Genomic DNA, 16,440 nt, shown 5'->3' with positions numbered 1-16,440 from the left:
TCACTGATAATATGCCCTCTCCCACAAGCATATAAAAGTTCCCCAGGGTCCAGGAGCAGTTTAGGTGCTGGAAGAAAAAAAGAGCAGTAAGCCTGTAGGCTGATCAGTGTGTATCTCCTATATTGATAATATATATCCTATGCTGAGAGTAAGGAGATACAGGTCTCAGTAATCAAGAGGCTGAGTGTTAGAGTCATACAGCCTGAAGATAATGGGGTCTTGGAGTCCTTAAGAGTCAAATGGTTAGAAATCAGACCCCTGCAGTTGACCCTTCTTTATTTAATATAATTATTAATATATTAGCCTGTAAAAATATATTGACTTGATACTTACCATCATATTATTTCTCATTTTTTTCCTTTCTTGCTCTCTCTTAGATTGATTTTTTAAATAATTTAATTTCCCTCTGCTCTATACCCTTGATTTATCAAATCTATTATTAACTTACATTTTATCTCATGTTCTCATATTTTGCTGTTTGTATTTTAGTTTTCTAGGTATTTAAAATCCTGTACGATTTATCATTATTGTAGATCTACCTTTTTTGGGTGACTTTTCATTCCTTCCTGGGTCTCCTAGTTTCCGTTGGTAGAATCATTGTCCTTCTGCCTGAAGAATGCCCTTCAGTATTTATTTGAATATGAATTTGTTGAGGGCAGATTCTCACAATTTTTCATATATTTGAAAAAGTCTATTTCATCTTCATTGATGAAGGGTAGTTTTGTCAGTTATGGATGGTTAGTTCAATGTTCCCATTCCTTTGAGGATGTAATTCCATTACCTTCTGATCCCTACAGTTTTTCCTTGGAAGTTAGATATCAGACTTAAAAAGGAACTTACCTCTTTGATTGCTGTCAAGATTATCCATTTTTTTATTTTAAGTAGTTTTAAAATGATATGCCTAGGCTTATATATTTTTTCTAATGCATACTGTTTATCCTTTTGTAGGGTTGAATCATAGCTTGATATATCCCACCAGTTTTGTAAAATTCTTGATCAATATCTTCTCAGATACAGCTTCTTCCCCATTCTTGCCTTTTACCCCAATAAGTTCCCTTGTCCTGTTTAGAGTCATTTTCTATCTCCTCTCTGCTAATCTTTGGCAACCACTAATGTGCTTTTACTTTATAGATTTGTTTTGACTTTCTCTGCTGCTGCTGCTGCTAAGTCGCTTCAGTCATGTCCGACTCTGTGTGACCCCATAGACGGCAGCCCACCAGGCTCCCCCGTCCCTAGGATTCTCCAGGCAAGAACACTGGAGTGGGTTGCCATTTCCTTCTCCAGTGCATGAAAGTGAAAAGTGAAAGTGAAGACGCTCAGTTGTGTCTGACTCGTCGCGACCCCATGGACTGCAGCGTACCAGGCTCCTCCGTCCATGGGATTTTCCAGGCAAGAGTACTGGAGTGGGTTTCCATTGCCTTCTAGAGTTACACTATTACAATCATTGATCATATATTGAACTATACTTTTGATCAACTGCTTCAAGTCTAGTCATCATTTCCGTTGAAAGCTCAGTCATATATTTGGTAATACAAGAAATAATAATCTTGTGAACAAGCAGGATACAAATGGTATAGTTAATAACATTAGTGGAATTAAAAGTAAATATTTTAGCCATGAGCCTCCCACACCAGTTTTTCTTTAAAGATTGTCAAGACTAGGGAATGGGTCACTTAGAGCAAATTTTTTATGTGGTTCAAATGTGTTACATGAAAGGATTTATCAGGTACAAAAATACAGCATTCAGTTTGAATTATAGCACAGATATCTCCCTGAGATGCTGTAAGGTGTCAAGGGTCTTGCAGTTGTGTAGCACTGCCTTTCTCATCATTGAGATCTCAGAATTCAATAGGCTAATAGCCCAGTTACTATCATTTAAAGCTTATGAAAGTTGTCAAGGTCAATTACACCCTCCAGCCCCATTGAAGGCGTGTACACACACACGGACAAGCTGCTAAATGGTCATACCAGTAGAATACAGATCTTTGACCCATTGGGATCATACCAATGGTAGATTGGTTGGGGTTATCTGTAATTTGTTAACATGTATGACCTTAAATTATGGGAATCCCAGGCTACACCTTTGTATCATCCCTGTAGATGTCAAGGCCATAAATTAGTGCCACAAATCCACTGAGTTCCATACCAATTACTCTCTCTAAGGGTAATAACTGGCATAGTTCATAAAGCACCCAGCCTGTCTCAATTACCAGGTTGATCATTTTTAGTATGATTTAACTGTTCCCAACATGGAGGAGCCTTTAAACTTAAATGACCATAGCCTGGTGTTAACCATGTAGATCCTCCCCATAATTGTAGGAGTTTTCCTTTTAATAGATGAGAAGTTAATTTCTTACTGAGACTTAGCTCATCACTCTGATTGAGTTTAAATGACCCTAAGAGAAAACTTAAATCTATGGCCGGCCTCAGAGCAGGTATTTTTAATTGGCCAGGTGAGAGGATCCCATCTAGAATTATTATGGATAGAAAGAACAGGATTGAACACTCATCTAAAACAAATTTCCTAGCGGGTATCCAATCAGAGCCCTCAAGAACAGAAATCCACCAAGGTAACCCAGAAGTAATAGGCACAGGAAATTGGCCACAATCCAACAATTGGATTGAGTTTTAAACTAGCATAGAACCATGTCCATGTTTGACTTTCTCTAATGTCATATAAATAAATGAAGTTATACAGAATGTACTGTTTTGTATCTAGTTTGTTTCTCAGTTATGTTTTTGACATTAACTCCTATTTTAGTGTATGTCAATATTATGGTATTATTTATCTGTATGTATTTATATGTATATAATTTGCTTATCCATTCATATTTTGATTGACATTTGGGTTGTTTCTAGTTTGAAGCCATTATGAACAAAGCTGCTTTGAATGTCAGTGTGTAATCTTTAGGTTAAGTACCTGGGAAGTAGAATTACAGGATCACACAGTAATTGTTCAATTTTATAAGAAACTGTCAAACTGTTTTCCAGAATATTTGTGTGGTTTTAGGTTCCCTTCAGGAATGTATAAGAGTTGCAATTCTCCATATCCTTGCCAACACTTGGAAATGTTAATCATTTAACTTTTAGCTATTCTGGTGGGTGTTTGTATCCCTTTGTGGTTTTAATTTGTACTTTACTGATATCCAGTGACACTGGCCACATTTTCATGTGTTCATTAGGTACTCGGATCTCTTTCGTGATGTGTCTACCTAAATCTTTTGCCAAACTGGCTTGGCTTCTTTTTATTGAGAATTTGAAGCTTCCTTATATTCTATATAGAAGTACTTGGTTAATAACATACGTTCAGAATATCTTCTGGTCTGAGACTTGCACTTTCTTTTTTTTTAATTTATTTGGCTGCACTGGGCCTTAGTTGTGGCACGCAGGGTCCCTGATCTCTGCTGCGGCATGCCGAGTCTTAGTTGTGACCTGTGCGGTCTAGTTCCCTGACCAGGGGCTGAACCCAGGCCCCCTGCATTGGGAACGCAGAGTCTTAGCCACTGGACCAACCAGGAAAGGTCCCTGCACTTTCATTTTTTAACGATGTCTTTTCTAGAGAAATTTTTAGTTTTGACAATGTTCAGTTTGTTGTTCATTTTCTAAGTCACGTCTCACTCTTTGCGACCTCATGGACTGCAGCACACCAGGCATAGCTGTGCTTTACTGTTTTCCAGAGTTTGCTCGGATTCATGTCCATTGAGTCTGTAGTGCTATCCAACCATCTCATCCTCTGCTACCCTCTTCTTTGGCTTTCAGTCTTGCCCAGCATCAGGGTCTTTTCCAATGAGTTGGCTTTTCGAATCACATGGCCAAAGTATTGGAGCTTCAGCATCAGTCCTTCTAATGAATATTCAGGGTTTATTTCTTTCAGGGTTGACTGGTTTGATCTCCTTGCAGTCCAAGGGACTCTCTTGAGTCTTCTCCAGCACCGCAGTTTGAAAGCATCAATTCTTTAGTGCTCAGCCTTCTTTATGGTCTAACTCTCACATCCATACTTCACTACAAGAAAAACCATAGCTTTGACTATATGGACCTTTGTTGGCAAAGTGATGTCTCCGCTTTTTAGTACACTGTCTGGGTTTGTCATAGCTTTCCTTCCAAGGAGCAAGTGTCTTTTAATTGGGTATCCATATGGAAAAAAAGTGAATCTTAATTTTCCTTTCACACAAAAATGAACATAAAGTATATTAGAGATCTAAATGGAAAAGCTGAAAAAGCTGAAACTGTATATTCCAGAAAGAAAATCTCTGTGACTGAGGTAGAGAAAGATTGCTCAGATTGAACACAAAATGCATGAGTCATAAGATTAACATTGGTGTTCAGTTTGTTCATTTTTAATTTGACTCATGCATCCTATCTAAGCATTCTTTGTCTACGTCAGAGTCACAGAGATTTTCTTTCTGGAATATATAGCTTCAGCTTTTACATTTAAATCTCTGATCTGTTTTGTGTTCGTTCTTGTGTGAGTGGTGGGATAAGATTCATTTTTTTCACTATAGAGATCCAGTTCTAGGACCATTTTTACCTTTCCTAAGGAAGGAGTACCACCTTTTGAACAATCCTTCTGTGGTAACAATTACAATCTGTCAGAAAGATGAAAGTTTAACTGCTTGAATACAAGGGGAACAAGCCAAAGCAGGCAGAAACTGGATGGGTATCTGTTTGGAAAAGGAGAATGGCACTGCATGAATGTCCTATGTTTATCACATTTTTTACCCCAGTGTGCAGGCCAAGATAAAACTTGAAAAGGATATTGACAGACTTTCAGATTGAACAGCCAGAGGGCAGAATTTGGGGTAACCTCAGCAGCTGGAGGGTTTCCCAGGTGGCGCTAGTGGTAAAGAACCTGCCTGCCAGTGCGAGAGACATAAGGGACACGAGTTTGATCCTTGGGTTGGGAAGATCCCCTGGAGGAGGGAATGGCAACCCACTCCAGTATTCTTGCCTGGAGATTCGCATGGACAGAGGAGCCCGGCAGGTTACAGTCCATGTGGTCACAACGAGTCAGACATGACTGAAGCCACTTGGCACACATGCCGCACAGCAGCTGGAAAGTTAGTAGGGAAATGACAGACTCACAAAGGGGAGCTCTAAATTTTGTTTATAAACTTACCACATCATCACTTGACTCGTGAACTGGGCTTGCATGAGACAGTTTTCAAGCAGTCCAGATAAATCTAAAAGGTCTGAACAGAGATTTCAGCGGTTGCCCACACAGGAAAAGCACTTTGGTGTTTTTACCTCAGTCAAGTTAACTGCCTGTTGCAATAAAAATATCAGTATTCATCAGAAAACCACAGAATAATTCAGAATCTCTTATAAGTCATTCATAATGTCCAAAATATAGTAAAAAAAAAAATCAAAATATACAAAGAAACAAGAAAATGTTATCTTTGTCCAAGAGAAAAGGCAGTCAATGGAATCTGACTTCAACATGATTGAGAAGTTGAATTAGAACACAAGAATTTTAAAGCAACATTATAGATATGCTCAGTAATACGAGGGGACATTTATTGTAATAAATTAAGAGATAAGATCTCACCAAAAAGTACAGGTAGAACTGTTTTTAAAAATTACTGCTGCTGCTGCTAAGTCACTTCAGTCGAGTCTGACTGTGCGACCCCACAGATGGCAGCCCACCAGGCTCCCCTGTCCCTGCGATTCTCCAGGCAAGAACACTGGAGTGGGTTGCCATTTCCTTCTCCAATGCATGAAAGTGAAAAGTGAAAGTGAAGTTGCTCAGTCGTGTCCGACTCTTCGAGACCCCATGGACTGCAGCCCACCAGGCTCCTCCGTCCATGGGATTTTCCAGCCAAGAATACTGGAGTGGGGTGCCATCGCCTTCTGCGTTTAAAAAGTACTGGTGGTGGGTAATTCTGAGTTGAAAAAAACAGTACTCACCCCCCCCAACCCCCTCCAATCAATGGATGGTCTTAAAAGCAGATTGGCTTTTTGTTCTATTTTGGCACTCTTATGCTGATTTATATGTCTGTCCATTATGCTGTTACCACACACTGCTTTGAAGTTAGGTATGATAACTCTTTAAGTCTGCATGTACACTTAGTATCTAGTAGTGTCACTCTTCTAGCTTTCTGTATTCCTCTAAGACATCTTTGTGATTGCTGGCCCTTTCCTATATAAATTTTTAATCAACTTGTCAGTTTCTACAAGAAGTTTGCTGAAAACCTGTTTGGGATCACACTGAATCTATGTTAGACCAATAAGCTGACAAATTATCTCATAAGAAATACAACTTTTTTCAATCATGTGGTACCTCTTTTTTTTTCCTTTTGCATTTTCTTTAAATTCAGTCGTGTTTTTGTAGTTTTCCTTGTATAGATATCGCACAAATTTTGTTAAATTTGTCCCAGAGTAGTTCATATTTCTTGATAATACTGGAAATTTTGTTTTTCTTTCAATTTTTGCTGGTTACTAGTATTTAGGAATGTCAGTGATTTTTATATATTAACTTAAAATTCTGACTAAATTGCTAAAATTGACTGTTTACATTTATAAAAATTTATCAGTGATATTTTACTTCTTTCTTTCTAATATATATACCTTTTGCCTATCTACCTATCATCGTTTTTTGCATCATCCAGGACCTCCAGTATGATTTTTAATAGAAGTAAAAGTACATTTTGGCCTTATTCCTAATCTTGGGGATAAAATGTTTAGTCTGTCTCCATTTAGTATTATGAAATCTACAGCTTTTCATAATTGTCCTTCAGGTTGAGGAAATTCTCTTTTAGTCCCTATTTTGCTCAGAGTTTTCATCAGTAACAGGTGTTAAATTATGCCCAGTGGTTTTCTGTATCAGCTGAAATAGTCCTATGAGTTTCTACTTTATCCCACTAATATGGAGAATTACGCTCATTTTTTTAAATTAAAATTTTAAAACTTTGTATTGGAGTATAGCCAGTTAACAATGTTGTGATTGTTTCAGGTGAATGGAGAGGACTCAGCCATACATGTACAAGTATCTGTTCTCCCTGACTCCCGTCCCTTCCAGGCTGCCACATAACATTGAGCAGAGTTCCATCTGCTATACAGTAGGTCCTTGTTGGTTATCCATTTTAAATATAGCTGTGTACATGTCCATCCCAAACTCCCTAACTATCGCTTCCCCCGTCCTTCCCCCCATCCCCCACCCCTGCAGCCATAAGGTCGTTCTCTAAATCTGTGAGTCTGTTTTGTAAAAACGTTCATTTGTTTTCATTTTTTAGATTCCACATGTAAGGGATGTCATATACTTCTCCTTCTCTGTCTGACATCCTTCACTCGGTATGACGATCTCTAGGCCCATCCATGTTGCTGCAGATGGCCCTAATTCATTCTCTTTAATGGCCGAGTAATGTTCCATTGTATATATGTCCTACATCTTTGTCCTTTCCTCTGTCAGTGGACATTCAGGTTGCTTCCATGTCTTGGCTATTGTAAACAGTGCTGCAATGAACATTGGGGTGCATTTATCCTTTTGGGTCATGTTTTTCTCTGGATATATGCCCAGGAGTGGGATTGCAGGGTAGCTCTATTTTTAGTTTTTAAGGCATCTCCACACTGTTATCCATAGTGGTTGTACCGGTTTACATTCCTACTGACAGTGCAGGAGGATTCCCTTCTTTCCACACCCTCTCCAGCATTTATTGTTTGTGGATTTTTAAAAAAAAATGACGGCCATTTTGACTGGTGTGAGGTGATACCTCATTGCAGTTTTGAGTTGCATTTCTCAAATAATTAGTGGTATCGGACATCTTTTCATGTGCCTTTGGCCATCTGTATGTCATCTTTGGAGAAATGTCTGTTTAGGTCTTCTGCCAATTAAAACAAATTATTTATTTTTACTTGAAGGATAGTTGCTTTACAATCCTGTATTGGTTTCTGCCAAACATCAACATGAATCAGCCATCGGTGTACACACATCCCCTCCCTTTTGAACCTCCCTCCTACCTCCCTTCCCATCCCACCCCTCTAGGTTGCCACAGAGCTCCAGTTTGAGTTCTCTGAGTCATACAACAAACTCCCGTTGGCTGTCTGTTTTACACAGGGCAGTGCATGTTTCCATGTTGCTCTCTCCATACGTCCCACCCTCTCTTCCCTCCCGCACCATCAGTTTGTTTTCTATGTCTGCATCTCCACTGCTGCCCCACAAATAGGTTCATCAGTATTGTCTTTCTAGATTCCATATGTATGCATTAACATACAATATTTATTTTTCTCTTTCTGACTTACTTCACTCCATGTGATAGACTCTGTGTTCATCTACCTCGTTAGAACTGACTCACACGCGTTCCATTTTATGACTGAGTAATATTCCACTGTATATATGTACCACAGCTTCTTTATCCATTCATCTGTAGATGGACATCTGGGTTGCTTCCATGTCCTAACTATTGTAAATAGTGCTGCAATGAACACTGGGTACATAGCAAATGAAACAACTGACAAAGGATTAATTTCTAAAGTATGCAAGCAGCTCATTCAACTCAATACCAGAAAAACAAAACAACCATCACAAAGTGGGCGAAAGACCTAAACAGACATTTTTCCAAAGAAGACATGCAGATGGCTGATAAACACATGAAAAGATGTTCAACATATCACCTTACACTGGTCAGAATGGCCGTCAGCAAAAATATCTACAAACAAACGCTGGAGAGGGTGTGGACTAAAGAGAACCCTCTTGCTCTGTTGCTGGGAATGTAAATTGATACAGTCACTATGGAAGACAGTATGGAGATTCCTTAAAAAACTAGGAATAAAACTACCATATGACCCAGGAATCCCACTACTAGGTATATACCCTGAGGAAACCAAAACTGAAAAATACACATGTACCCCAATGTTCTGCCCATTTTTTGAGAGGGTTGTTTGTTTTGATGATGTTAAGCTTCATGAACTGTTTGTAGATTTTAGAGACTAAAGCCTTGTCAGTCACATCATTTGCAAATATTTTCTCCCAATCTGAGGGTTGTCTTTTTGTTTTGTTTATTGTTTTCTTTGCTGTGCAAAAGCTTTTGAGTTTAGTTAGGTTATATTTGTCTATTTTTGTTTTTATTTCCATTATTCTGGGAGAGGGATTGAAAAAGCATTGCTACAATTTACATCAGAGCTCTTCCTATGTTCTCCTCTAGGAGTTTTATAGTGTCCTGTCTCATGACCACAAGGAGGGTTCGTGCCAAGGGGCAGCTCCCGGGACTGTTGCTGCTGGTGCCCCCATCCCCACAGTGAGTGACTGCCAACCCATGCCTGCGCAGGAGACCCTCTAACACTAGCAGGTAGGTTCTGCTTCAGTCTCTTGTGGGGTCCCTGCTCCTTTCCCCTGGGTCCAGAGGATTTGGTGTGTGCCCTCCAGGAGTGGAGACTCTTTCCCCCAATCCTGTAAAGTCCTGCAGTCAAGTCCCGCTGCCCTTCAAAGTCAGGTTCCCTGGGGATTCCTAGTCCCTTTGCCGGACTCCAGGCTGGGAAGCCTGATGTGGGGCTCAGCACCCTCACTGCACTGGGAGGATTGTGATATCATTGTGCTCCAGTTTGTGGATTGCCCATCTGGTGGGTGGAGAATTACATTGATTTTTACCTGTGGAACCTACTTTGCATAGCTGGAATAAACTTCTTCATCACGATGTGTTATTATTACAGTAATTATTTTTATGTTGCTGGTATCCTGATCAGATGTCCCAATGCTTTGATAAGAATGTTAACATCTGATTTCCTTTCCCCTGTAGTGGCTTTCTATGATTTTCGTGGTGTTGGTGTCACACAGTGAAGTGGAAAATGTTTCTTTCTCTTTATTTAAAAAAAAAAAAAAAAGCCTGTGAAGAGTTAGTGCTGTTTCTTCCTTAACTGTTTGGTAACATTACCTGAGTGGAACACGCACAGTTCCCATGTGCCCCGTGTGCCCACGTGTGCGCAGCCTCAGCCGCTGTCAGCATCCTGCACCCAGAGTGCATTTGTTATGATTGATGACCCTGCACTGATACATCTTTATCACCCAGAATCCGTAGTTTACAGTTTGTGTTCACACTTGGCGTTTTACATTTCATGGGTTTTGACAAGGATAGTGACATGCCTTCACCATTTTAGTACCATAGAGAAGAGTTTCGCTGCCCCAAATCCTCTGTGCTCTGCAGATTCATCCCTCCCACCCCACCCCCAACCTCTGCAACTTCTGATCTGTTTCTTGTCTGCATAGTTTTGCCCCTGCAGAATATCATATGGTTGAAAGCATTTAGTATGCAGCCTTTTCATATTGGTTTCTTTCACTTAGTAATATGCACTTAAGGTTTCAACGTATCTTTTCATAGCTGACAGCTCATTTCCTTTTAGCCTTGAATAGTATCTCATTGTACTGTACAATAGTATTTCATGTCCCATAATTCATCTTTCCACCTGCTGAAGGGTATCTTGCTTGCTTCTAAGTTTTGGCACTTATGAATCAAGCTGCTGTAAGCATGCATTGGAGGTTTTTGTTTGGATGTGTTTTCAGTTCTTTTGGTTTTAATATTCAATACCAAGGAGCACAATTGCTGGGTTTTATAGTAAGTGTATTTTAGTTTTGTAAAAAGAGATAAAATGGCCAAAATATCTTCCAAAGTTGCTGTACTTTTTTGCATTTCTACCAGCCATGAATGAAAATTCCTGTTGCTCCACGTCCACACCTGCATTTGTCATGATCAGTGTTTTGGATTTCTGGCATTCTTACAGGTGTGTACTGACTTCTAATTGTGATTCCCTAATGCATTAAGATGTTGAACATCTTTTCATATGCTTTTTGCCATCTGTATATCTTCTTTGGTTGAAATACCTGTTCAGATATTTTGCCTGTCTGTTAATGGGTTTCGTTTTGTTGAGTTTTAAGGGTTATGTTCAACTGCCTGTGGTTTTGATATAGTTTTGGGGGAAAATACTTTTTGTACTAGTGAGCTCTGAGTAAGTTCACATAATGACTGCCTTTTATGTGAAATCTTTCACGTCCAATAATGACCTTTTTCTGGGAACTCCCAGAACTGCTAGACTTGATTGTGGCCATTGTTTTTCAGGCTCCTGTGGATCAGGTGATGGGCAGATGGACATTTGTTGTTGTTTAGACGCTAACTCGTGTTTGACTTTTTTGCGAACCCATGGATGGCGTTGGGTTCACCAGGTATTGGCAGGAGGATTCTTTACCTCTGAGCCGCCTGGGAAGTCCAGGCAGATGGGCATGGAGCAAATTAAAAGGTCACAAAACTCATTGTTCTTACTGAGATGAGGCTTTTTTTCTCGAATAATCATTTCCAAGATTGCTGCAAGTCTTTGGTTAATTCCTAGCATTTTGAGGGAAAAAAGTTGATTTTGACTTTTTTTTTGGCTAGTGTTCTCATTGCTTTTATGGAGGGAAGCTTTTCAGAGCTCTTTACTCTGACATTTTCAGTGATGTTCACTGTTCTTTTGTAAACAGTAACATAAACTTTGTAAGTTAGTGCTGTGAGACCTGGAATAAATTTCTTTCCTGTAGCACAGGACAACAAGAGCTCAGTTAAATGACCAAGGAAGGTAATATGCTATATGCATATCATATCAGTTTATATTTTATAGGTGCTGGATCTAGATGAGCCAGATTTTACTCTAAGCAATATGTGGTTAAATTTCATCACCATATAACATGTTATGGTTTATGTCCTTTAAAATGAAATGAGGAATTACTATTTAAATTATAGTCTAATATCCTCTTCCACCTGAAACCTTTTGTCATCTGGAATGTCTCTTGATAGAAAAGATATGTTCTTATTTATTTTTCCACCTGAATATTTTATAGTGTCATATTTAAGCTTACTATCAGCTTTTCATTTGATTCCTGAATGTGTAGCAGGAACTTCTGATTCTTTATTACTCGATTTTTTCCTCTCTAGTTGTTGGTATATATGGAGTATTATGGGGAGAGAAGAATGGAGGATTGATTTGTGAATGATAGGTTGACTTTGCCAGACAAATCATGTGTAGGTCAAGTTGTTTGAAGGTGAGCTGCTATTGCTCTGGAAAAATTTCTTTATATTTTTATATTTTATTGAGTTTAATTATACATGCAGGGCAAATGAAAAATGTCATGCAGTTGGTTTCGTGGTGTTTCATTCAATGGGATGGGAGTTTTATAAGTTCCCTCACTGAAAATATTGAGAAGGCTTTCTACTATCTCTGAATTTTACACAAAACTATAGTGTAGCTAGTCATTTAAAATTCTAGATTTTCCAAAAGTCTACAAATAATAAATGCTGGAGAGGGTGTGGAGAAAAGGGAACCCTCTTACACTGTTGGTGGGAATGCAAACTAGTACAGCCACTATGGAGAACAGTGTGGAGATTCCTTAAAAAACTGGAAATAGAACTGCCTTATGATCCAGCAACCCCACTGCTGGGCATACACACTGAGGAAACCAGAAGGGAAAGAGACATGTGTACCCCAATGTTCATCGCAGCACTGTTTATAATAGCCAAGACATGGAAGCAACCTAGATGTCCATCAGCAGATGAATGGATAAGAAAGCTGTGGTACATATACACAATGGAGTATTACTCAGCCATTAAAAAGAATACATTTGAATCAGTTCTAATGAGGTGGATGAAACTGGAGCCTATTATACAGAGTGAAGTAAGCCAGAAGAAAAAACATAAATACAGTATACTAACGCATATATATGGAATTTAGAAAGAGGGTAACAATAACCGGGTGTACGAGACAGCAAAAGAGACACTGATGTATAGAACAGTCTTATGGACTCTGTGGGAGAGGGAGAAGGTGGGAAGATTTGGGAGAATGGCATTGAAACATGTAAAATATCATGTAGGAAACGAGTTGCCAGTCCAGGTTCGATGCACGATGCTGGATGCTTGGGGCTGGTGCACTAGGATGTCCCAGAGGGATGGTATGGGGAGGGAGGAGGGAGGAGGGTTCGGGATGGGGAACACATGTATACCTGTGGCGGATTCATTTTGATATTTGGCAAAACTAATACAATTATGTAAAGTTTAAAAATAAAAAAAAAATAAAATAAAATTCTAGATTTGTTTTGCCCTGCTGTATCTGATTGAGTTATATTTGAGATCTAAAAGTAAGATGATTTGCTTTTGTTTGAGGATATATTGTGAGGTCTAAAATATTTCATAGTTGTAGTTAAATTTCCTAAGCTTATAGTATCTGGATTGGGAAATGGGAGGTGTATTGAAATTTGAATCGTATTCTTTCATCTGATGTTATTCTTGTTATACTACTAGCCAATATTTTAGTAAGTGGGACTTAATAAAATGTAGACCGATCAACTTTTTCAAAGGATAAACTACTATATGAGACATACTTTTAAAAAAAATCATGTATGTTTGATGCAGATCAAGTACTTAGTAAATTTGTAGCTCTAGGACAAGTGGCAGGAAAACAGAATTTCAATATTGTGTGTGTTGGTTGCTGGTGGCTTCATTTAGAAGGCGTAAGGAGAAAGAAGAGCTCAGACAGGACTGTCATTTTTCAAAGAAGAGGCATGAAAGGAAATTTAAAGGGACAATAGTGTTGGGAGGTGTAATTCTTTTTAATCCTAATTTCCAGCAAATAAAATTTGTAAAGGCTTTGAGAGGTAAAGCCCGGTTAAAACTCAATCTTTTAGAAAGGATCAAGTAAAAAACATGACCTTCACAACCAATTCATGAAACTTCGGAGTGAAGTTTGACTTTTGGTATGGTATCTATTCAATTTCTTTTAATTAAACAGAATGTTTTATGAAAAAGTTTCTGCCTCTGATCCATGATTGACTTAATATTACCGTAATTAGGAAGAGAGATGGAAGTCAAAGGTAAGGAAAAAAGCCATAGCAAACCTAAGAATGTTTAGAAAAGAACTGTGGGTGTGGCTGTTAGACTCAGGACCTGATTACAAAATAGATAAGAAGCCAAACTGTTCTTTGAGAGAACTACATATTTTAGTTTATTAGGTGGTGCAGTGGTAAAGAATTTGCCTGCCAAGGCAGGAGGCATGAGAGACACAGGTTCAATCCTTAGGTCTGGAAGATCCCCTAGAGTAGGAGACGCCAACCCACTCCAGTATTCTTGCCTGGAAAACTCCATGGACAGGAGCCTGGCAGGCTACAGTCCAGTTCAGTTCAGTTCAGTCACTCAGTCGTGTCTGACTCTTTACAACCCCATGGACTGCAGCACTCCAGGCGTCCCGGTCCACCACCTACTCCTGGAGCTTGCTCAAACTCATGTCCATCGTGTTGGTGATGCCATACAACTATATTATCCTCCATCGTCCCCTTCTCCTGCTTTCAGTCTTTCCCAGCATCAGGGTCTTTTCCAAGGAGTCAGTTCTTCGCATCAGGTGGTCAAAGTATTGGAGTTTCAGCTTCAGCATCAGTCCTTCCAATGAATATTCAGGACTGATTTCCTTTAGGATTGACTGGTTTGGTCTCCTTGCAGTCCAAGGGACTCTCAAGAGTCTTCTCCAACACCACAGTTCAAAAGCATCAGTTCTTTGGTGCTCAGCTTTCTCTATAGTCCAACTCTCACATCCATACACGACCACTAAAAAAACCATAGCTTTGACTAGGCGGCCCTTTGTCAGCAAAGTAATGTCTCTGCTTTTTAATATGCTGTCTAGGTTTGTCATAGCTTTTCTTCCAAGGAGCAAAAAGCGTCTTTTAATTTCAAGGTTGCAGTCACCATCTGCAGTGATTTTGGAGCCCAAGAAAATAAAGTCTGTCACTGTTTCCATTCTTTCCCCATCTATTTGCCATGAAGTAATGGGGCTGGATGCCATGATCTTAGTTTTTTGAATGTTGAGTTTTAAGCCAACTTTTTCACACTCCTCTTTCACTTTGCATCAAGAGGCTCTTTAGTTCCTCTTTCGTTTCTGCTGTAAGGGTGGTATCATCTGCATATCTGAGGTTATTGATATATCTCCCAGCAATCTTGATTCCAGCTTGTGCTTCATCCAGCCCCGCATTTCGCATGGTGTACTCTACATATAAGTTAAATAAGCAGGGTGACAATATACAGCCTTGACATATTTCTGTCCCAATTTGGAGCCAGTCTGTTGTTCCATGTCCAGTTCTAACTGTTGCTTCCTGACTTGCATACAGATTTCTCAGGAGGCAGGTAAGGTGGTCTGGTGTTCCCATCTCTTTCAGAATTTTCCACAGTTTGTTGTGATCCACACAGTCAAAGGCTTTGGTATAGTCAATAAAGCAGAAATAGATGTTTTTCTGGAACTCTTTTGCTTTTTCAATGATCCAACGGATGTTGGCAATGTGATCTCTGGTTCCTCTGCCTTTTCTAAATCCAGCTTGAACATCTGGAAGTTCTTAGTTCATGTATTGCTAAAGCCTGGCTTGGAGAATTTTGAGCATTACTTTGCTAGCATGTGAGATGAGTGCAACTGTGTGGTAGTTTGAGTGTTCTCTGGCATTGCCTTTCTTTGGGATTGGAATGAAAACTGACCTTTCCAGTCCTGTGGCCAATGCTGTTTTCCAAATTTGCTGGCATATTGAGTGCAGCACTTTCACAGCATCATCTTTCAGGATTTGAAATAGCTCAACTGGAATTCCATCACCTCCACTAGCTTTGTTCGTAGTGATGCTTCCTAAGGCCCACTTGACTTGGGACTCCAGGATATCTGGCTCTAGGTGAGGGATCACACCATCATGGTTATCTGGGTCTTGAAGATCTTTTTTGTACAGTTCTTCTGTGTATTCTTGCCACCTCTTCTTCATATCTTCTGCTTCTGTTAGGTCCATACCGTTTCTGTCCTTTATTGAGCCCATCTTTGCATGAAATATTCCCTTGATATCTCTAATTTTCTTGAAGAGAACTCTAGTCTTTCCCATTCTATTGTTTTCTTCTATTTGCATTGATCGCTGAGGAAGGCTTTCTTATCTCTCCTTGCTATTTTTTGGAACTCTGTGTTCAGATGGGTATATCTTTCCTTTTCTCCTTTGCCTTTCACTTCTCTTCTTTTTTCAGCTATTTGTAAGGCCTCCTCAGACAACCATTTTTCCTTTTTGCATTTGTTTTTCTTGGGATGTTCTTGATCACTGCGTCCTGTATAATGTCACAGACCTCTGTCCATAGTTTTTCAGGCACTCTGTCTATCAAATCTAATCCCTTGAATCTATTTCTCACTTCCACTGTATAATTGTAAGGGATTTCATTTAGGTCATACCTGGATGGTCTAGTGGTTTTCCCTACTTTCTTCAATTTAAGTCTGAATTTTGCAATAAGGAGTTCATGATTTGAGCCAGTCAGCTCCCGGTCTTGTTTTGCTGACTGTATGGAGTTTTTCCATCTTTGGCTGCAAAGAATATAATTAATGTGATTTCAGTATTGACCATCTGGTGATGTCAATGTGTAGAGTCTTCTCTTGTGTTTTTGAAAGAGGGTGTTTGCTATGACCAGTGCGTTCTCTTGGCAAAACTCTGTT

At 39.3% G+C, this 16,440-nt stretch overlaps 1 long non-coding RNA gene across 13 annotated transcripts in view; it reads left to right on the top strand.

Moving 5' to 3' along the window:
- The window catches only part of LOC139177021 (uncharacterized), a 269,207-nt gene that overhangs the window by 9,498 nt on the left and 243,269 nt on the right, over nucleotides 1-16,440 (top strand). For 10 of the 13 annotated variants that reach the window (XR_011561393.1, XR_011561394.1, XR_011561392.1 and 7 more), the window contains 2 exons: nucleotides 6,950-7,055; nucleotides 9,138-9,281. This is a non-coding gene — a long non-coding RNA (uncharacterized lncRNA). Of the gene's footprint in view, nucleotides 1-6,949; nucleotides 7,056-9,137; nucleotides 9,282-10,625; nucleotides 10,708-16,440 lie in introns of all 13 variants that reach the window. The other 3 variants (XR_011561386.1, XR_011561390.1, XR_011561388.1) reach the window with 1 other exon arrangement.

The sequence above is a fragment of the Bos indicus genome, chromosome 18 (assembly GCF_029378745.1).
Source record: "Bos indicus isolate NIAB-ARS_2022 breed Sahiwal x Tharparkar chromosome 18, NIAB-ARS_B.indTharparkar_mat_pri_1.0, whole genome shotgun sequence".
Classification (NCBI taxonomy): domain Eukaryota; kingdom Metazoa; phylum Chordata; class Mammalia; order Artiodactyla; family Bovidae; genus Bos; species Bos indicus.
This window is presented reverse-complemented; position numbering and strand designations above follow the sequence as displayed.